General features: G+C 35.8%; 1 long non-coding RNA gene across 1 annotated transcript; it reads left to right on the plus strand.

The window, feature by feature from the left end:
• The first annotated feature begins 3,921 nt into the window (after positions 1–3,921).
• On the plus strand, positions 3,922–5,665 carry LOC104111624 (uncharacterized). The gene is made up of 2 exons (XR_689831.4): positions 3,922–4,498; positions 4,960–5,665. It is a non-coding gene; the product is annotated as an uncharacterized lncRNA (long non-coding RNA).
• The last annotated feature ends 19,337 nt before the right edge of the window (positions 5,666–25,002 follow it).

Below are 25,002 nucleotides of genomic sequence, written 5' to 3' on the forward strand. Positions count from 1 at the left end.
CAATCTGCCATGTTCCTCTTAAATTTACTTTTATCTTATATCTTTTTTTATTTAGCATAGATTTAAATCTAATAAGTAACTTTAGATTGGTTAAATTGCGAAAATAATAGATTTGAATCAAATTTCAATATGAATTGCTTTTAGAGATGTCATCGATTACTACTAAAAATCTAACATTTTGAATGTAATAGTGATAATAAAAAATATCTATTATGAATTAGCTACAAATATGATGTCTTTAATATCATCATAAAATATAAGTTGCATGAAAATTGCTTAGTTCACTATTAATCTAAGTATAATTATATTGTACACATTTAATTTTATTCTCTTACTTTACATATTTCTCTTTCGTTGGGGTGCTACGTGTGAAACACGTACATAAAAACTAATTATTTTAAAAGCGGCTATACATTGTCATTTTCTTTAACTTCTAATGACATCTTTCCAAAGAGATACCTCCTACCGGTCAAGCCCAGGAACAGGTAATGATCCACAGGCCAACTAGGCTCGGCCCAACAAACTGCTTATCACTGAGATTGAACTCAAAAGGTTGCTAGCTCAGACCATGCAGCATTCATCATGATTTATCATGGGCTTTTGAGTCCTTTATCTAGAAAGAAGAATTAATTTAAAATGGGCAGAGAATATATATGTGTGTGTATCATGTATAATTGTCACGATCCCAATTTTTCTCCGTAGGATATCGTGATAGCACCTAGTATTTAAGACTTGGTAAGCCTAACATTTGCTGATCATTAATGGAATTTAACTAACTTAACTGCAATACTTTAAATACTATCTGTAGCAACATAGCTGGACCAATAACAGTTACCTAACCCCAAAATAGGTATTATAAGTCATAAGCCTTTCTAAAAGTAACTATATATAATGAGTACATCACTGTTCCGGAGTAATAGGAAACAATAGAAATAAATACAACAGAAGGTGACTTCGGGGCCTGCAAACATCCACCAGGTGTACCTTGAAGTCTCCGGTCGCACAAGCATAAGTCTCAAACTAAATCGGTCCGAAGTACCTGGTTCTGGACAAAAATGTGCAAAAGCGTAGCATGAGTACACTACAGTGGTACCCAGTAAGTATCAAACCTAACCTCGGTAGAGTAGTGACGAATCTAAGTCAAGACACCTACCCGACATATAAACCTGTACAGGATAGGACATGAAGCTAACGAGGAAAGAATATCAATGTAAGGTCAATAGCAGAAAGAATTCAAATTATAATCAACAGTGAAGATAAGGGAACACGAATGGAAACGAGAAATAACCAAGTAATTAAGCAACAATATAGTCGAGGTATGAATGAAGTATGAATGTGTTCAAGTAGGAAAAATGATGACATCTCAACCAATCAAATTATTCCTCATATACAAATTTCAATAATCCCACTTCTCGTAATCTCAGATCATAAATCACATCTTCCAAACATTACATTCATGGCACCTTGTGCCCACATTTTTCATATTACTTTTCGCACGGTACAATTCACGTGCTACCAGGTATATAGTATCCGTGACAAATGCTAAAATAATATTATAGGGATCTATTCATATAAAATAAAGTAAAATTATAATTTCTGAACCAAACAGGAAATCAATGAGAAAATGAGTTTACTTTGAAAAATATTTGGGTGAAGAGAACAACATTTTCAAATAAAACTAAGGCGTGATAAGATACTGATTTGAATATAGAATTTAATAAATTAAAATATAATAACAATTCCTTTTAAAGTAAAGTAGAAACATCAGATAGGGTAAGGAGATTAAGTTGAGAAATCGATTAAGGAAAATATGACGACTATTAAAAATAGTAAGGTACCGAATGAAACGACGAGTTTTAACTTAAGAGTCACATAAGATAAGCATGTTATTAATTCTTTTATTTAAAATCATTGTGTTACTAACAACTCGGCAGGGTATGAGATAAGGACTCATCGTAGTAAATTCATTTTGAAAATCAATTTACCAAAGTAATAGTAATAGGAAAAGAAAACAGGAAATGATGGCAAAGAAGTAAACTAACGAAAACAACTCAATCCTCGAAAACCAGTAAAAACAAGAAATACCAATCCTCAAAGTCTCGTACGAAAGAACCGAAAGCAACACAATACAACAAGGAATACAAAACACATAAAATGTTGCGGCACGCAACCCGGTCCCTCCGTACAACACGATCATCCCTTATTCCACCATGTAAATATCAATAGTAATAAGTAAATATATATATGTTGCGGCGCGTAACCCGATCCCACCATATAATTAGAGTCAATATCATAATTCTCCTTTATTTCACCATATAAATCTACCCTTATTTCACATATTGCAGCGCACAACTCGATCCTAGCGAATCAATATAAATCCTCCCTTATTCCACATGTTGCAGTGTGCAACTCGATCCATAAATAAATCAATAACATCAACAATCCAATACTCAATTTAAAAGAATTTCTACAATCATAAGATACGAGTACACGGTAATGAAGGAATGACGTAAAAATCAAGGAACGCAACAAATAAGAGGGCACAAGACAATAAGGAAGGCATCAACTTCAACTAAGCATATAAGTGCAAAATACCAAGTAAGAGGAAGAACAAGTGCTAACAACGTCAAGTAGAGCATGTAAGAGTAGATTAACAATGAAAGATATCACATGTCATGACACTTCAATTAAAGGCATGGAAAATGTTTAGATACTCGAAATCGGTCAAATGCCACATATAAGCCGTGTACCTACTCGTCACCTCGCGTACACGATTTTAACACAACACGAATAACACAATCATCTCAAATCCTAAGGGGTGGTTTCCCCCACACAAAGTTAAGCAAGATACTTACCTCAATTCGGCCAAATCAAAACTCAAATTAGCTTTTCCTTTACAATTTCACCTCCGCTCGGCTCAATTTAGCCAAAGACGACTTAAGTTCGTTAAACAATGCAAGAGAAAATAATTTCAATTAACAAAGCTATGATATTTATACAATTTCCAAAAAGTCAAACCGGGCCCGCCCGGTCAAAACCTAGGTCGAGGGATAGATTTCGACTACCCATAACCCTACGAGTTCAAATATGTGATTTGATTTCAAGTCGGAGTATTTTTCACTTTGATTCTCACTATTTTGATGTTAAAACTCAAATATAATCATGAAATATACATAGAAACTGAACAAGAGCACTTACCCAACGATTGTAAATGAAATTTCTTCCTCAAAATCGCTCACTCTCGGACCTAGGGTTCAAAAATATCAAAAAATGAAGCAAAAACCCGAATTACACAGCTGAAAACAAGCTGCAGATATCGCATTTGCGATCTAGGGTTAGCAATTGCGAACCCTCACAAAAACAAAGAAGCCTTCGCAATTGCGAATTAGAACATGGCTGGAAAATGTCGCAATTGCGATTGTGAATACTTAATTTTTGCACTATTTTAACACATACTAAAGTCATTAGTGTTTTGTTATTTTAATTATTTTTCTTAATTTTTGTGTCTTTGATTGCATATTTCCTATCATAAATACCAAAAAATAGTTCTTTCTTCATTTGTGCATTTTAGGAATTAACTAACTATTCAATTGGTGAATTAATCTAGTTAATTGATTATTTGAATAAGTTAATTAATTAATTAATTAATTTATTTATGTAAATTTAGTTTAATAAGTATGATTAATGGAAATAGGCCAACATTGAAATGATTTAAGTGGCCGAAAGTGCAATGGTCAATCCATAAAGGGGCTGCCAGGAAAAGATAACGAAACAGCGTAGTTTCGGACCTAAACTACGTCGTTTTGATTAGTAAAGGTGGGATCAAATCGCATCCCTCCATTTTTATTGATCCAATGGCCCTGATTCAATTCCTTATTTTGAATATAAGACCAAAAATCAGATTTTTTGCCCTCATTTACACCGAACCCAAACCCTAAACTCCTCTCCTCACTCTCTCGCTTCCTCTCTGATGCTGCAAGCCGTCCACGGCGGCGGCGCCGCCGGAATTCGCCACCGGCGGCGGCTAACCTCCAAATGACCCCAAATATGTAATCTCCAATACCTCCTCTTTCCATATCTTCAAACCAAATCTTTCAAAACCCCCTCAAACTCCACGAATAGTAGATCTAAGAAATCACACCCGCCACCCTTTTCTTAAAATCATGAAGATTGAGCCACCCTTTCCACCTAATTTTCACATACATAGATAGAGCTCAGCGGGGACTATCTTTTCATATTGATCTTGACCCAAAACTCCGGCGGCCGGAATTTCGACGCACCACTGCCACTGCCGCTGCCGCACCGCTACTGACGCATCACTTCTCCTCTATTTTAGCCTAATTCTGACCCAAGAACACTCATTTCCTTTTGGCATGACACAAAGATAATTGAATTTGGTGTCTACGGAAATGAAATAAGTGTTCCATGGTCGGGCAACCACTTCTTGGCATCTCCGACGTCTTCTCGTGGCTCGAACAACTTCAAGCACACTCGTTAGGTATAATCGTCATCTCTTTAATTAATTTCTGATTTTTTTAGTAGATTAGTTTCTGATTTTTGATTTTTTTTATTTTGGTTGTTTCTTGTTAATTACAGTTTCAAGTTAGGTTTATTTAATTAGTTATCTCTATTTAGTTTAGTTGTTTGTTAGATTGATATTGATTAAACATGATCTTTAGTGAACCAAAATCTGTCCCAAAAAGCTCTTTCCTCACTTCATGGACACACAATCTACACACACTAAGGAGACATCTTTCACTCTAAGTAAACACAACAAAGAGAGCATAAAGCTGAGAGCAAAAAGAAAAAGAATTCTTCTGAGCAAAAACATCACTTTTTAATAGTCTTCCTCGGGCGAAAAAGAAAACTTTTGCTTCGGTTTCTTTCTTGCCGGTTTCTGTTTTGGTTTTACTGGTTCGTTTGCTGATGTTGCTGTTGGTTTTGAGCTGTGTTTGATAGCTGCGAGTTTGGATAAAGTTCATCACTTTTGTTTGCTTTCGAATCCGCGGCCTAGGTATTCTTCTTAACTTTGTAATGTAGTTTTTTTTCCCGATCTCTTTGAATGAAGCATGAAGTCCAAAGCTTTAACTTAATTTCATTTGTTGGTTTTGGTTTATTTTTATGAATGATAACTTTACGCGTTCATGTTCGGATATTAGCTGTGGCATAAGTGCTTTTGGTTTTCAATTTTTCAATGAGAGTTTTGATTGTTGAAAGTTCTTTAACATATTCACGAGAATTGCAATGAAATAGTTTCAGTCACAATCATAATAGTTTTGTTTGAGTTTCTTCTCCTTAGGTTTAAAGATGCTATCTTGATCCATCTTTGTGATGGTTCATTGTATGAATTTAATGTTCATTAAAAGTTGAGTATGTGATGTCAAGATATGGCCCCCTAAGTTAAGAAGAACTTGAGGCACAATGTCAAAGAAAACTTAATTTGTGAATATGTTTATATCTTGGTTCAGTGTATATATATATATATATATATAGTTTTTATTTTTGTATTCCAAATGTACTGGAATTATTCATGTGTTCAAACCTCTCGGGGAAACAGTGCTTCCTACATTAAGTGTCGGATGAGCTTGATCCATTATTTATATTTTTTCTTTTGTAATTAGTGTGGAAGCAATAAACTAATAAAGCAGGCCCATTTTTATAATGATTCAGCTGTCCCATTTTTCATTAATGACAAAGCAAACCATTCTCTAAATTGATAGAAGCTGGCCCAACCTTTAAATACCATGGCTGTCTCGTATCAATCTGACATGCTCTCTTCCATAATAAGATCCAAAAATCAATTTTCTTAATTAAATAACTCAATCGCTTCTAATGTAATTAGTTTAACTGCTAGGCAACTAATAGGCGCGTTTTGACTTTTTCTTCACGGACTCACTTGCGTAGCGTGATGTTATTAAATAAATTAACTAAATAATCTAATACCATATTCATTAGTTTTAGTTAATTTTTAATTTATTTAATCCCCATAATCGCGGATTCGCTTGCGTAGCGAGATACTAACTTTTTAATAATTTTCAAAAAATCAATTTTTCTCAAAGCACAAATACAGTATTTTTTCTGAAAGTAATAGCGCGCTAATAATCATTTGTCATGACTGCGGATTCGCTTGCGTAAAGCTGTTATGAAAAAATTAATAAAATTCATCTCGGTCACACATTCGCTTGCGTAGTGCGGTTAGAAAAATTTAATATTATTCAAATCATTATTTAACAATTTTAATAAATAAAAATGGATATAGGCAAAGCATGAAAATCAATAAATCACAGTTCATCCAAAATTAATTCAAGCCAAATTTAAGTCAATAAAGCGACCGTGCTAGAACCACGGGGCACGAGGAATGCCTTACACCTTCTCCCCGATCAACAAAATTTCTTATCCGGACTTTATTTTTGCAGACCAATAATAAAAGAGTCAAACCTTCCTTTGACTAGGAATTCAAATAAAAGGTGACTTGGAACACCCAAAAATCAATTCCAAGTGGCGATTTTGAATAACAAAAATAATCCCTATTTCAAAATTGTCACTTTAATTGAAAAAACTCTTTAATTAACAATCCATAACATATATATATCTTTTTGGGGTTGAAAAAGGGTGTGACAACGATAAAATATTCGCAATTGTGACATGGTACAGGGCAGAAGTCGCAAATGCCATCACATGTTCGCATTTGTGAGCCCTGGGATACTACACTAGAAACCAGTAGTGTTCCCGACATTCAAATGGGCATAACTCTTTCATACGATGTTTGAATTCGACGATTCTTTTTGATATGGCTTTGTAATTACAATACAGATCTAACACTTCAATAAAAACTGAATTTGGAGCTCATTTTCTTAATGTGGTACTATTAATGCTTGAAGAAACGACGTCGAAATATAAAAAACAAGCGCAACACAACCTAAACCTATCCGAAACTCACCCAAGCCCCCTCATGACCCCGTGCGAACATACCAATATGTCCCAAAATATAATATGGACCTGATCGAGGCCTTAAATCATATCAAACAACGTCGAACTACGAATCGCACCTCGAATCGAACTTATAAATTTCCAAATCTTCCAACTTCCAAACTCGTGCCGAAACATATCAAATCAATCTAGAATGGCCACAAATTTTACATGCAAGTCCCAAAATGACATAACAAAGCTAATTCAACTCCCGGAATCGAAATCCGAGCCCAATATCAACTGAGTCAACTCCTGGTCAAACCTCTCAACCTTCCAAAACTTCTACTTTTCAATTTTCGCCAAAATGCTTCAAATTAGCCTACGGACCTCCAAATCCAAATCCGGACGCATGCCTAAGTCCAAAATCACCATACGAAGTTATTGTAATCATCAAAATGCCATTTCGGAGTCGTCTACACAAAAGTCAAATTCTGGTAAACTCTTATCGCTTAAGCTTCTAAAACAAGAATTCTTCTTCCAAATCGATCCCGAATCATCCGAAAATCGAACTCGACCACACACGCAAGTCATGACACATAATACGAATCTGCTCGAGATGTTAAGCCACCGAAAGGGATGCTAATTCTCAAAACGACCAGTCAGTTCGTTACATTCTCCCCTTCTTAAACAAACGTTCGTCCTCGAACGTGCCAGGAGTCATTCCAAAGCTATCAAATCACTACATAAGCTCACCATACATACACCCGGGGGTGATTCCATGTCACCCCAATTCCTGTAGGCCTGACAACACAACTTACTGAAGATCTCACTTTATCCCTAGTCCATAACCTTAGGACAGAACCCATCCCTCAACATCTGAAACTCATCACATGACCCAAATTTAGCATCAATACACTGTATAAACCTGAACAGGCTGAATCGAGCCACAATCCCAACCCAAGGTACAATCACATGATGTTCCACACAACTCAAATGTCCGTAGTAATAGCTTCCGACCACCACAGTTGCCCAATAACAACCTGGGTACCGAGAATACACTTCAAGTCGAATAAAACCTTATTCCGAACCTCCGCAATGTTGTCCATGATAAAAGAAACTTGAAAAATCTCATAACCACCCATGAAATCAAAAATCCATGTATCCTCTCGTCCGTCAAGGGCCAATGCCCAATTCTAAGCAGAAATAGCATCGTCCCTCCAAACACTCCTCATTTCGACACAATAGTACAACTCTTAGGTCTAGAAACCTCATCTCAGCCAATACAAGCAGCCCAATTGACAACTCATCACAGAACCACACGAATTCTCACATGACATGGTTCGAACACCAAGCAAGCAATAACTCATACATGCAACAAAATTGAAGGAAAGCAAGGTATGGGGATTATCTAACAAGTGCAACAAATATAACAACAAAGTACAGTTTCATCAACTTATTCCACATAGGGGAAATGGTAACACAAAATAACACAAGGAAGGGTATTCCACATTACATCTGTTGCGGCGTGCAACCCGATCCCAAATATATCAAGCCACATAGAGATACCCATCGATCCAAAGTGCTCGGGTTCACTGATTACATGAATGCCGATATCAAGCACGATAGGGTGCTCAAATATAACTGTGGAAAAATGAGTAGAGATAATACAACATGGAGGAAAAAGAGCACAACTAAGGTGCAATGAGCAAATCAACATCATGAGGGCTATCTTGCCCATATCGCCATAAGGCATGAATGGAATTACAACATGCGTGGCAAATAATCGTACAACCTCACAGCCCATCATAGAATAAGAGAGGAGCACATAACATAAACTGGGGCACAAATAATATCCATTCTTCCCGGTAACATAATCGTGATATCACCTTCACAAGAGTACCCAAACCTGATCCGATATAAAATACACATTCTCATTGGGCTTTCAAATAGCCCCCAAACCAATTCCGATCATTCCCAAGCAGGTAAATTACCTTCCAACAGTCTATAGCAATCTATCCATAATATACGCCATTAGTTATCCCATTATCAACATTTCTTTACAATCCGCAATCAAGGAATAGTCTGCCTACGAGGACATCCAGTCCTGAAACCTCATGAATACCAGAACTTCCATACCCGATCTCAACTACACTACTCAAATGGCTGATACATCACTCACACTCTATCATCTTACGAAAACACCCACATAGATCTTCCATACCGAGTAGCAAAACATGAACCTTAAAAGCCTAAAAACTCGACAATCACTGTACCACTACCCAAGCATCCGCAACCCAAATCACATGGTGATTTTCCTCAAATGCACGCTCTTCACATGCGATATCCAATAATGCCAACATTTTATTAACTTCTGATATCCATCCAGGAAAAACCATAATGCACAACATATTCCTTATGTCCGCAGCGGATAACCAACTCAAGGCGTGATCGACACCATCGATAACTCTCTGAAACCCGTCCATACATAACTAAGCCATCAAGACCTAATCTTCCCAACTCAACCGAGTCACGCAAATTGTCTCACCCAAGAGTACTTCCACAAACACCGGTAGATAATTAACACCCCAAAAAGACCAATTACCCCTATTGCCATGCTGGTCCAACACCACCGAACCGATCCACTTCTTCGGATCCTCTCCGACTTTCCTTCAGGGTTGTTCCTCCCTGTCAGTACACAGTGATCTCAAAACCAAAGCTCAATGCAGAATACCCTAGCACAAACCACGTAGTGCAGAAGCCCACAAACCACTGTGTTTTTTCTGAGGCACCCCATAATGCCGCAACCGAGATGCCCATGCTGAATAGACCTACTGTGAATCTGAAGTCTCTTCTCTGACCCTTCTAACACTAAAATGTAGATTCATTAATGACATAGAAATACCACTATTCCCAACATCATCCCATGCAAATCTCGAATTTAATCATATACAAATTTCAGGGAAACTTTCAATACCACATATATACACATCTCAGGCCAAAACTGATATAATACCTGACCCTGCAATCTGATCGCCGATAGTAGACTCCACACTTGGCACGAAGCTATAGGAAACACCATCCGATGATCCACAAAAACTAACCTTCACAGCTCGTACAACACCAATCATAAGATACCCCAAGTCATCTACTAAGCGCATGTCCATCCTCATGACAGTCAAACTCGCTTCCTCCAGTGCCTTGAATGATAATATGTATCTTCCATTGAGTAGAAATTCCATACGAACCACATAGTCTCTAATACCACCAACTATCCTCAAATCAACATCCACCTCATGACCTTACCACGGTCACGACGACTAGTCAACCAATTAAACCTTCCCAAGCTCGTACTTATCAACCTGATGTCAGAACCCACTGCATCCCCACGTGAACAACTGAATAGTCTCTCAATACCTCTGTATCCTCAGTCTAGACGACATGTTGAGACAATGTTTGAGCATCCCTGGCTCCCTCGTAGCCCATCCACAGTATCACAAGCCGTTGGTGCATAGCTGATACTGAGTGCACAATATCATACACGAGTGGATGCAAAGGAATATAAGATATATGTTTCAAGCTGAATCAATATCGCACGATAAAGAATGAAAGAAGTGGAATTTCCAAATAGTTCTGTAGCATCTCAAAGATAAGAACAAACGTCTCCGTACCGATTCGCAAGACCAAATAGGAAATCAATGAGAAAATGAGTTTACTTTGGAAAACATTTGGGTGAAGAGAATAACATTTTCAAATAAAACTAAGGCGTGATAAGCTACTGATTTGAATATAGAATTTAAGAAATTAAAACATAATAGCGATTCCTTTTTAAAGTAAAGTAGAAATATCAGATAGGGTAAGGAGATTAAGTTGAGAAATCGATTAAAGGGAAATATGACGACTATTAAAAATAGTAAGGTACCGAATGAAACGACAAGTTTTAACTTAAGAGTCACATAAGATAAGCATGTAATTAATTCTTTTATTAAAAATCGTTATGTTACTAACAACTCGGCAGGGTATGAGATAAGGACTCAGCGTAGTAAATTCATCTTGAAAATCAATTCACCAAAATAATAGTAATAGGAAAGGAAAACAGGAAATGACGGCAAAACAGTAAACTAATGAAAACAGCTTAATCCTCGAAAACCAGTAAAAACCGGAAATACCAATCCTCAAAGTCTCGTACGAGAGAATCGAAGCCAACACAATACAACATGAAATACAAAACGCATAAACTGTTGCGGCGTGCAACCCGATTCCACCGTACAACATGATCCTCCGTTATTCCACCATGTAAATATCAATAGTAATGAGTATATATATAACGGAGGATCATGTTGTACGGTGGGATCGGGTTGCGCGCCGCAACAATTTATGTATTTTGTATTTCATGTTGTATTGTGTTGGCTTCGATTCTTTCGTACGAGACTTTGAGGATTGGTATTTCCGGTTTTTACTGGTTTTCGAGGATTGAGTTATTTTCATTAGTTTACTGCTTTGCCGTCATTTCCTGTTTTCCTTTCCTATTACTATTATTTTGGTGAATTGATTTTCAAGATGAATTTACTACACTGAGTCCTTATCTCATACCCTGTCGAGTTGTTAGTAACATAACGGTTTTTAATAAAAGAATTAATTACATGCTTATCTTATGTGACTCTTAAGTTAAAACTCATCGTTTCATTCGGTACCTTACTATTTTTAATAGTCGTCATATTTTCCTTTAATCGATTTCTCAACTTAATCTCCTTACCCTATCTGATGTTTCTACTTTACTTTAAAAAGGAATCGCTATTATGTTTTAATTGCTTAAATTCTATATTCAAATCAGTAGCTTATCACGCCTTAGTTTTATTTGAAAATGTTATTCTCTTCACCCAAATATTTTCCAAAGTAAACTCATTTTCTCATTGATTTCCTATTTGGTTCAGAAGCTATAATTTTACAATATTATATATTAATAGATCCCTCAAAGTCTCGTACGAAAGAATCGAAGCCAACACAATACAACATGAAATACAAAATACATAAACTGTTGCGGCGTGCAACCCGATCCCACCATACAAACATGATCCTCCGTTATTCCACCATGTAAATATTAATAGTAATGAGTATGTATGTATACACACACACACACACACACACACACACACATATATATATATATATATATATATATATAACCAGAGTCAATATCATAATTCTCCCTTATTTTACCATATCAATCCACCCTTATTTCACCTGTTGCGGCGCGCAACCCGATCCCACTATATCAATATAAAACCTCCCTTATTCCAACTGTTGCGGCGTGCAACCCGATCCATAAATAAATCAATAACATTAACAATCTAATACTCAATTTACAAGAATTTCTACAATCATAGGATATGAGTATACGGTAATGAAGGAATCACGTAAAAATCAAGGAACGCAAGAAATACGAGGGCACAAGACAATAAGGAAGGCATCAACTTCAATTAAGCATATAAGTGCAAAATACCAAGTAAGAGGAAGAACAAGTTCTAATAACGTCAAGTAGAGCATGTAAGAGTAGATTAACAATGAAAGATATTATAGGTTATGACACTTCAATTAAAGGCATGGAAAGTGTTTAGATACTAGAAATCGGTCAAATACCACATATACACCATGTACCCACTCATCACCTCGCGTACACGGATTAACACAACACGAATAACACAATCATCTCAAATCCTAAGGGGTGGTTTTCCCTACACAAAGTTAGGAAAGATACTTACCTCAATTCGGCCAAATCAAAACTCAAATTAGCTTTTCCTTTACAATTTCACTTCTGCTCAGCTCAATCTAGTCAAAGACGACTTAAATTCGTCAAACAATGCAAGAGAAAATAATTTCAATTAACAAAGCTATGATCTTTATACAATTTTCAAAAAGTCAACAAAAGTCAACCGTGGGCCCGCCCTATCAAAACCTGAGTCGAGAGGTAGATTTCGATTACCCATAGCCCTACGAGTTCAAATACGTGATTTATTTTCAAGTCGGAGTTCAATTTGACTCTCAAATCAAGAAATTTCATATTTTTGAAAATTAGACAAAATCCCTAATTTTTCACTTTGATTCTCACTATTTTGATGTTAAAACTCAAATATTGTCATGCCCCAACCTCAGGGAGCGCTACCGGCGCTCAACCGAGTGGAACGGTCGAGCAAGTCTGTTAGACACTTTCTACCTGACGCACTTATGATCACGAGAAGGCATGTTTTCACTGATTAAACAATATAGAGATCATATATATATATATATATATATATATATATCATGTTATGTTTTGGACTCTTGTTCCAAACAACCATAAAGATGTATGTATTTTGAAACTTAACAATGATGTAACAAAATGAAATGACATAGTGATGTGTGTGTGTGTATATATTGTCATGCCCCAACCTCAAATATATATATACACACACACACACATCACTATGTCATTTCATTTTGTTACATCATTGTTAAGTTTTAAAATACATACATCTTTATGGTTGTTTGGAACAAGAGTCCAAAACACAACATGATCTATAAGCACAGACAACTCAGGTGCTGCACGGACAACTCACGTGCCATAATATAAATATCTGGATCCGCACGGCCAACTCACGTGCTGCACGGCCAACTCACGTGCAATAATAATATAAGTATCCGTACGGCCAACTCACGTGCAATAATAAGCCAATAAGGCTTGCTGCAGGCGGGCAATCCCGATCCATAAAATATCCTCATAATCAGGCCCTCGGCCTCCCTCAGTCATAAATCTCTCCAGTCTCTCGGGCTCTAAATAATCATGAATCAACTGAAACAACAATGATATGATGTATCAATAATAATAACAGAGACTGAGATAAAATGTGCAAGTAAAAACTAAGACTGAGTAAATATAGCATTTAGCAGGCAATTCAACAAGTACACGACCTCTGTGGGTCCCAACAGTACTATCACATAGCCTAAGCATGATTTCTAACATGATTTACAGTCAAATTTTATCAACACATAGAGGGCATATAGCTAACAACAAATTATTCAACTTTATAGTTTTCCGGGACAAACCAAGTCATAATCCCCTCGGTGCACGCCCACACGCTCGTCACCTAGCATGTGCGTTACCTCAACACCAAACACATAACACGTATAATTCAAGGTTTATACCCTCAGCTCCAAGAGTGGACGAGTTACTTACCTCGAGCAAGCCAAATCCAATACCGAGCAAGATGTATAATACTCCGAAAATTCCATTCCGCGCGTATCAACCTACATACGCCTTCCTATCTTCTCAATTCAAGCCTAACACCTCGTATCTATTCAAACAACGTGCAAATTAATCACAACTTACTCTAATGCTTACAATTTAACAATTTACAAAAATTCCCAACTCCACTCGAAAAATCGACAGTGGGGCCCATGTCTCAGAATCCTACAAAACTCACAAAATCCGAATACCCATTTCGATACGAGTCTAACCATACAAAAATTATCAAATTCCGACATCGGATTGACCTTCAAATCTTCATTTTACATTTTTGGAAGATTTTATAAAAATCTGATTTTTCTTCCATAAATTTACGGATTCATGATGTAAATGAATATGGAATCATGAAATATAATCAATATAGGATAAGGAACACTTACCCCAATGTTTTTCCGTGAAAATCGCCCAAACCTCGCCTACACCGAGCTCCCCAAACTAAAAAATGAGTAAAAATAGTAAAACTTCCCGTTTTATGGGGGTTTTACGTCTGTGGCGCCACATGTGGTGTGGGGCGCTGCCTGTGGTGCCCTTTACAGTACTTCCAGCAGTCCCAACGCCATGGATAACACCCCACGCTACCCTGGGCGTTGACGGCGATAAAAAATCGTTCTTGACACGAAAATGGGCATAACTCTCTCATACGATGTCCGAATTCGACGATTCTTTTTGGCTATGGCTCCGTAATTTCAATACGGATCTAATGCTTCAATCAAAACCAAATTTGGAGCATATCATACTAATGTGATACCACGTATTCTTGAAAAATCGACATCGAACATTCTAGGTTCGATGACAAAACTTATCAAATCAAGTCGGAATAAACTCAAATTTTGCGTACAAGTCATAAATTACATAAAAAAGCTATTCCAATTTCCAAAATATGATTCCGACCTCGATATCAGAAAGTCAACTCCCCGGTCAACCCTTTTCATTTAAGCTTCCAACATGAAATTCATTCTTCCGAACTAATCTCGAAACACCTGAAAATAAAAACCAACGATTCACACTCATAATACATCATTTGAAACTATTCAAGACTTCAAATAGTAGAAAGGAGAGTAATTACTCAAAATGACAAGTCGGGTCGTTACACTTACTAAAACTAGTCAAGCACATATAAAAATTTAAAATTCAAATAAATAAGGTTCTTTTTCTCCAAGAATCACACGCAAAGATATCCTTCCATATAATCAGCAACATTAGATGCAAGATGGAAAGAAAATTTCATGGATAAGGTAGAAAACAAGGTGATGAAATACAAAAAATATATATATATATATATACAAGATTCCAAAAATCTAAGCAAAAAAAGGATTTTTTTCAATGAGTAAGTTGAAATTTATTGAAAACATATAGATGAGTCAATATAAAATTTTTGAGAAAGATTGGAGGTGATTTGGTATCAAAATTCGTAGTTGAATCTAGTTAAAAGTATTCTTTTGCGATACATGTATCAAACATGTATCACGCATGTATCACACACACATGTATATATGGATATACATATGATACAAATATGATACATATGTAATACATAAATGATATACAATGTGATACACATATTATTTTTTTTCATATTTCATCTTCTACATTAAATTTTCAATTCAAACCACCTCAAATCTCCACCAAATCATCCCAAAACTGAGATTCAAACTCCTTAAGATGTACCTAATCTATTCTAATAACACCTATTAAATGAAATCAAAAGGAATTGACCCCTTTTTATTACAAATAGCTTATTGGCTAATATTGATAACATTTAACTGATATTAATAATATTTAATAAATTTGTCAATTTTATAATAAACTACTTATTAATGAACATAGCTAATAGTTTCCCTTAAATTTTATCCAAACAAAATCATACTTTATCAAGTAGTAGAAATTAAGACATCATACCTTTGTACTTTTGAGTGCAGTTATTATCGATACACACAATGTTTTGTTTTACCGGCAAAATGACCGTCTCATTTAGTTATATCAATCAATTTGCCCTCTTAAACCTTGCAAATTGTGTCAACTTTTGACTTCGTTAAATAGGTCTTGCGCGTGATGGTCCAGGAGCAGAGTCAAAATTAATAAAAGAATTAACCTTAATAATCGTTCACTCAACCGTTTAAACAAGAAGGTGTTGAGGTGGATGTGGAGCAAACTATGATGGATAAGATTAGGAATGAGGATATTCGGGAGAAGGTGTGTGTGACCCCATGGATGACAAGCTGTGAGAAGTGAGACTCAGATGATTCGGGCACGTTTAGTGGAGAAGCCCATATGCCTCGTAAAGGAGGTATAAGCAGCTGGCTTTGATGGGTACGAGGAGATGTAGAGGTCGGCCTAAGAATTATTGGGGAGAGCTGATCAGGCAGGATATGTCGTGACTTCAGATTATCGAGGACATGGTCCTTGATAGAAATTGTGGAGGTCAAGCATTAAGGTTGTAGATTAGGAGGTAGTTGTGCATATTTCTACTTCGCACCAGTGTGAGGCTAGTCTGATAGGATTTTATCTTAGACTGCTAGTGGTTAATGTTGTGTTCACACTATTCTTCCGTTTTTTATAGTGTCGGGCCTTATCTACTAGTTATTGTTTTGCTTTTAATCTATTTGCTGGGTCTTGTGATGCTGCTATTTTTTCTATGTTTTCTATTGATTGTACTGATATATTGCCTCTTTTCGTATTCTTTTCGCCTTCTTGAACTGAGGGTCTATCTGAAACAACCTCTCTACTGATCGGGGTAGGGGTAAGGTCTGCGTACACATTACCCTCCCAGACCCCACTAATAAAATTTCGCTGGGTCGTTGTTGTTGTTGTTGTCAACTGGTTAAACAAAAATAACCAACAAATTATAATATATCTATAACCCGTACGTGTAAAGACCCCTTATTACTACTATTTAGAAATGGAAGTTGAGAAGGACGAACAAAGGACGAACAATGGCAAACCTGTAATTTCAATATTTATTTGGGGCAAATTAGTTACTAAAATTACACCTATCCTGTAAATATGTTTTCTTCGTTCATACTTCATATCGATTAATTGTAGAACACATTCCAGAGCTCTATTATCTCTCTCACACAAACGTCATTTTGTTTCCTTCCCTTATCTGCTTATAGCCTTCGCGACTCACTAACTGGTCATAGTTTTCAAATTTCTCTTATTTGGTTCGAGATTGTCTTGTGTTGTTGTATACCTGAGTTGCGGTAAGTTTTTTCCCTTTGTCCTTCTTTATTCGCACTCTTCATATTCCTTGCTTGCCCTACTAGAATGAAACTGTATTGAACAAAAGTTTTTTTCTTGTGTGCTTGGAATATATGCATTTATATACCTCTTTGACTCTTTTTTGTTTTCTTGACTTTCTTCAATTCAATCAGAGAATATTTTTCTTAATTAATGCATGTTGATCTTATTATTTTCCATGTTTCATGTTTTTGTTATGTTTTTGGGTTTCTAATTTTTACAATGCATGTCGTTCCCAGTTTGATTTTTGGTGGTTCCGGCAGCCCTAAGCATTTCTGGGTGATCGTGATTGGCTCTTTTCTAGGTTAATAATTTATTTTATGTAACTTTTGCTAAGTTTCATTGTGAGTTCTGCAATTCAATTTCTATTCAAGGTTTGCACGAACTAAGTAATTTTTGTTATTGCCTGTAATTAACAAATTGCGATTCAAAATGCTTCTGTTTCCTGAATTATATTATTATTTTAATTAGTTGAGTTAAGATTGAGGTGAAATTAATGGATTAATGTTCTCTATTTTTTTGTGTGTGTATTGACTTGGTTGATTGATGGTTGTAGGTAAAGGGATTAGTTTTGGCTTAGATGTGAGATCAGATTAGATGTAACATTAAATTTGACTCATGGCTGAAGAACTCACAAGAATGTAAGATTTATGCTTGTAGGAGGTAATCCTTCTTTTATACGATCACTGTGTATCTCTAATTTATTTTAATTTGAGATAATTATTGCCATTGATAGGGCTCATTAGACCCCCTTTGCTTTGAAATTTTGAAGCTTAGACAATTTGTGACAATTGTCGTCCTTTAAGACAACCCTCGAATTGTGGTGATTAAAGCTCGGGAGCAATGAATCTTGAACTTTGTTGAATACATGTCTATCTGCTTCAGACTATGCTCATGTATATGTGACACATATAAAATAGATTTTTCGTATTGGATGTTTAAAATGCTAGCCTTTTGTTTTAATTAGCTTTATGTAGGATAATAAATAAACAAAATCTAATAAATGTCAGGATCACAAACTTTTGGTTTCTGTTGATCTTGAATGAAACTGCTCTTCATATTTTGAGTTGAGATTTTGTATTTCTCTAACTTTACTTAGATTTTATCTTTTTATTGGATTCTTCTCTCACTACACCTGTGAACTGCTTTTCCTGCACTGTATATTGTCTTTTCTCTTTTATTTTTATTTTTATGTTGTTGGTTATTTATTTGAAATAAGCTTAAATTTGTAGTATTTTTAATTGCTACTCGCTTTCTCTAATCGCACTTCAATTTGTTTCTATAAGCTGAACGTATATTGTTTTTGTGTTGTCATAAATATGACAAACTTTGAGGACTTTGCTAATGCCCAAGAAGATATCAGTTGATGATGTAAGAAGTGGGAGTATAGGAAAACACACATCATCACTTTTTTTTGTGCCTGTCTCTGCTTAGAGGTGGTGAGGTGCAGTTTGCAATATAATGATGTATGTGAAGCAGATCTTTTATGTCATACTATTTCTTTTCCTAAAGATTTCATGACTGTGATGGTACAACTTGCCAATTTAGAAGTTAGGCATAGAGTAAATAACCTAAAAAGTAAGTTGTAGCAATAGTAGCTACATATGCTTCCCGAATCCTTGTAAAGTACTCCTTGGTTGTAAATAGTAATCAGCCATGGTATATACCAAGTAATGGCTCTGACACAACTGCGTGCATACCTTTCAAAAAGATGATATTAATTATATGATACAAATGAAGTAGCTAGGGGAAGTGTCTAATTCCCCATCCATCTTATCGGAGTGAGCAACATCAGCATTACAAAGTCGAGATCCATATGCGGAGGGTACCTTGGCCTCCATTTGTAGTACGAAATTCGCTAAATTCGTTGCTACAATTATCTGGTGAGTTTTATTCTCTCCTTATTTTATGTTTATTTGGCCTTAGTTTTTCCCAATTTGTTTTACACATATATGGATTTCTTCAGGTAGTAATTTGATTTTCGTCCTCTTTCTTCATGCCCATCAATAGATTAAATGGAATTTCAATCGCGAAGGCATGATTGTGCAACTTCAAAAAATGTTAATAATTAGGGAAACTTTGTGATATATATATATATATATATATATATATATTGCTTTTGCTCCTAGGAAGTTGGTTTAGGAAAGGGGTAACAATGTCCGTTCTACTGGTCCTACGGACTCTGTTTGGTATTTTGAACTGTTTACTTTAGCTTTCTAAACATGTTGCATTTTGAATCTCATTAAACATGGCCTCAATCCACTCTTGACTCAATTAGCTGATGTTATGCCTCTACAATTTTCTGACTCAAACTTTGGTAGCCTTAAGACATTTAAACAAAGAGAAATATTAGCATGATGAAATATTTTGGTTGACTGTGATAACAATTCAGTTTCACTAATCGGGGCATTGGTGAATGGGCAATTCGATGCACAAAGCATCCCCCATTTATGCATGATCTGGGGAAGGGCCGCACCCAAGGGGTGTGATGTAGACAGCCTAACCTAATCGGGATATTGGTGAATGAAATGGTGCAAATGATCTTGCTAATTAGTTGTCCCTCTTTTCTTCTTCCCTTTACGGTACAGAAATCGGATAGTCTAAATTTATAAAAACAGTATTACAAATCAAAATAACTCAAATTAGGACCACTAAGGAGAAGTTCATGAACTTTTCAATTTTCTTTGATAATAGTTTGATTGATTTTAGTTGTTTTGTGGTTAAGAGTGGTAACTCCACTTGAAAAAGGCCTAAATTTATATTTCTAATTGCTACTCGCTTTCTCTGATAATAACTTGATTGATTTTAATTATTTTGTGGTTAAGAATGGTAATTCCAAACATTACACTTTTCGCTTAGTTAAGATTAGTATGACATTGGCATTGCAACAGTGTAATTGAGTCGTTAGGTTTAAAGATATATGTAGTCGACAAGTTTTTTCTTTCTTCTATTTAAAATTTATCGTTACTAATTCTTAATAAGTGTCTTACTTTGTACTCTAATTTGCCTTATTTGGTTAAACTTTCTGAGTGGGTTTTTTTGAACAGTTAGGCTGCCTTTGAAAAATAATAGAGTATCGATTCGTTCTTGTGCCACATACAACCATGTTTCGGACATAAATCCACCATGCTTTACCCAGGAAGAAATATGATAACTGTGTTATACTATTGTTAAACCAGTGACTTTTCTTCTTTCTCTTTGGTCAAACTTGTTTGTTTGGCTAAACAAGATGGGTGAAGAATGCTTAATCGGGAATGTTTCTTGAAAAAATTAACTTAGTAGAGAAAGGAAAGCATATGGAATCCATTGATCTTTGTAAATATTTACGTCTATTTGGGTTTGCCATTTTATCTTCATTTGGTTGAGGAAGAGGAACTTTTCTTCTGAGTAGAAAAATGGTTCTAATTCAATGATATCTTTCTAGGTTAAGGACCAAAATATTATAGAAAATGTTGGTATTTCAATGGCCTTCAATAAAGCATTATTCCAGGTAAAATTTCAGATATCAGTGTGTTCTTACTCAAAAGATACAGTCTGTTATCCTTATTATCTTTTTTGAAATTTACATTACTCGACATGTAATCAATAAGTTATGATTCCAAAAATACTATGACGAGGTGATGCCATATTTGAAAACTATGCTGGCGAATGTATTTGATAAATCTTATCACATGCAAATGATAAATCATGAGTTCAAAAAGTTCACCTACCAGACACAAGTTATTCAACGTACATGTGTTAACATATTTATTAATTCTCAGTGATATTTTAAAAGTCATTTTTGTGCTTTTACTTTTGTCACGACCCGAAATTTCCTACCGACGGGACCGTGATGGCGCCTAACATTTCACTTGCTAGGCAAGCCAACGTTAGAGAAATTGTTAAACCAGTTCCTTATTTCCATTCAGTAAATAACAATAATTAACTAAGATGAAATATAATAAGTGCGGAATATCATAAAACTGTATTAATTACTACTACCCGGATCTGGAGTCATAATTCACGAGCATTCTAGAATTTACTACAAGTAATAGTCTGAAAGAAATATAACTGTTTGAATGAAAGAAAATAGTGGGACATAAAAGATAGGCTGGGACTTCAAGGTCTGTGAATGCCGACAGATCTACCTTGAGTCTCCGGATAACGGACCAGTAGAAAATCTCGATTAACCTTAGCCGGTATCAAAATCTGCATAGAAAGTGTAGAGTGCAGCATCAGTACAACCGACCACATGTACTGGTAAGTGTCGAGCCTAACCTCGGCGAAGTAGTGACGAGGCTAGGACAAGACACCCACATATAACCTGAACAGTATAATCATGCTAGTGGCAACAACAGTAAATAAAGCAATAATGCAGAAATAATGGAAAGGGGACATACAATGGGGGAATACAACATAAAAAGTGAGAATAATGAAAAGACAGAATTAAACAGAAAATCCTTAAACGAATTTAGCAATTAAAACAGCAAAGGAAAACTGCACGACATCACCCTTCGTGCTTTTACTCTCAACCTCACCAAATAAATAAATAGAACGGCACGACATCATCCTTCGTGCTTTTCACTCTTCCTCACAATATAAATAATGCATACACGATATCACCCTTCGTGCTTTACACTCTTCCTCACAACATAAATAATGCATGCAAGGCATCACCCTTCGTACTTTATACTTCTCCTCACCAATCACAAAATCAATAACAATGGATAGATAAGAGTATCACAAAGAAACCAGTATTTTACCCATAATCAATAGCACAATGTAATCTCAACCTTGAATCAATATTCGAAAGTTACCAAATCTCAGTGAAACCAGATATAAGTCACCCAACATTTCAAATAACCCGCTAAGCATGGATAGTAGAATTTAAGGCTACAAAATAGGCAAGAATAGAATTTCACTCGCACGCTATAACTCGACAATGACGCATAGATGCTCGTCACCTCACCTATACATCGTATTTAACAACCAAACACGTAGCAAATGAACACATAATACCTATTCCCTCAAGCCCAAGTTAGACATGACACTTACCTCGCTCCGAAGGCCACTTAATTCTCAATCACAGCTTTTCCTTTGGAATTCACCTCCAAACCACTTGTATCTATTCAAAAATGACTCAATAATATCAAATATTGCTAAAGGAATCAATTATTTTTCATAAATTAAATTTCCCAAGTTTTCCTCCAAAAAGTCAAAAAAATTGACCCCGGGCCCGCTCGGTCTAAACTCGAGGTTCAGACCAAAATCCTTTTACCCATTCACCCCCGAGCACGAATATGTAATTAGTTTTGAAATCCGACCTCAAATTGAGGTCTAAATCTCCAAATTTCCGAAATCTCTAGTTTCTACCCTAACCCCTAATTCTACCATGAAAACTCTAGATTTTAGGCTGAAAATTCAAGAAATGTAATGGGTAATTGAAAGAAAATGGTTTAGAATCACTTACCAATAATTTGGGGAAGAAATGGCTCTTGAAAAATCGCCTCTCACCATTTGATTTTTGAGAAAATAAAAATTTGGCTAAAATCCTGTTTTTGGATTCTGTTAAGTGTTGGGCGACAGTGTTCATCGCGTTCGCGAGAGCACTGTCGCGTTCGCGAGAGCACTGTCGCATTCGCGAAGCGTTTGCGAGACCCAGCTCGCGTTCGCGATGGTTACTCCCCCTGGCCTTCGCGTTCGCGAGGCATTGCTCGCGTTCGCGATGAAGGAACGACTGACCCCCCCTCCCCAATGCCTAACACTACGCGTTCGCGATGGGCTTGTCGTATTCGCGAATGGTAACGCCCCCATCGCTTCGCGTTCATGACCAAGCCTTCGCGTTCGCGAAGAAGAAATCTTCAGCTGCCTAGTTTACTCTTCGCGTTCGCGAGAGTACCTTCGCGAACGCGAAAAAGGACATGCCAGAACACCTGCTGCAGCAAAATACCAGATTTCCAAAGTTCAAAACATCCCGTGGCCTATCCGAAACTCACCCGAACCCTCGGGGCTCCAAACCAAACATGTACACAAGTCAAAAAAATCATACGAATTTGCTTGCGCGATCAAATCGCTAAAATAACACCTAGAACTACGAATTTAGCACCAAATCAAATGAAATTCTCAAGAACATTTTAAAATTTTTATTTTCTCAACTAGACATCCGAATTACGTCAAATCAACTCCGTTTCTCACCAAATTTTACAGACAAGTCTTAAATATCATAATGAACCTGTAACGGGCTACGGAACCAGAATACGGACCCGGCACTAACAATGCCAAACATCAATCAATTCTTAAAAATAATTAATTTTCAGACTTTTAATTTTCATCAAAATTCATAACTTGAGCTAGGGACCTCCGAATTCGATTCTGGGCATACGCCCAGGTCCCATAATTCGATACGGACCCACCGAGACCGTTAAAATACGGATCCGGGCCCGTTTCCAAAAATATTGACCGAAATCAACTAAAATCAACTCTTAAGGCATAGATTCTTATTTTCATCAATTTTCAACATAAAAGCTTTTCGAAAACCTGTCCGGACTACGCACGCAAATCGAGGAGGGTAAAAATTAGATTTTTAAGGCTTAAGAGCGCATATTCAAATTCTAAAACATAAGATGACCTTTTGGGTCATCACAACTTTGTCTTCTACAGTTTCTCAACAAGCAATTACATCTTTTGGTGTTTGAAGCCTGCTTTGAAACCTTGTAGGTTCCTTCATCTCAAGAGAAAATGTTCAATTGTTTTCATCCTCCATTGGAATTGCTTCAACTTTAGAGAGTGAATATGTTTAGTAAACTCTCTAAGTTTTATTATTATAACTTAAATAATTGTACATTAAATGCGTGTTGTATATATTGCTATGATACAATCAGTAACAACTATGATATTATAAAGTTACCATATGTTGTTCAGGCCATCTCCAACCCTCCCCCATTTCTCCATAATGGGGGAAACTTTTGCCGTAATGGAGCTCCAACCCTCCCCCATTTTTGCCTCCAAAATGGGGGATGCATAGTGTTCCTCCAAATATTGGGGGACACTATTCATCTCCCCCATTACTATTTATACATATTTTATTATTATTTTTATTATTTAACTATTTTAATTTATCTCTTTATATATACATAATTATGTTTATGTAATATCTTTATAATATTAATTGTATATCTTAACTTTGGCGTATAATTTTGATAAATTAATTTTTGTGTATTTATTATTTTTATGTAAAATTATAAGTTAATTTTATTATAAGTTATAATTGTACAAAGAATATATAATCATCTCAAAAAATGAATGGTGCAAATATAAAATATTAGATGTTGCTAAAATTGAAAGGTGCGAATATAAAATATTAGATGCTTCTAAAATTGAAAAGTAAAAATTGAAAATACATTAAATGAAAATACATTAAAATTGGAAATACATGAAAATTAAAAATATATTAAATTAAAATACATAAAAATTGAAACTACGGTAAATAGCACAATAACTTAGTAGGGAGGTATGTCATTTCCAGATACACCAAAATCATTATAGTATTGAGTGAATGTGACCGAGGATTGTTGTGGTTGTGACTGTGAATATCGTTG

Source organism: Nicotiana tomentosiformis, chromosome 4 (genome assembly GCF_000390325.3).
Source record: "Nicotiana tomentosiformis chromosome 4, ASM39032v3, whole genome shotgun sequence".
Classification (NCBI taxonomy): domain Eukaryota; kingdom Viridiplantae; phylum Streptophyta; class Magnoliopsida; order Solanales; family Solanaceae; genus Nicotiana; species Nicotiana tomentosiformis.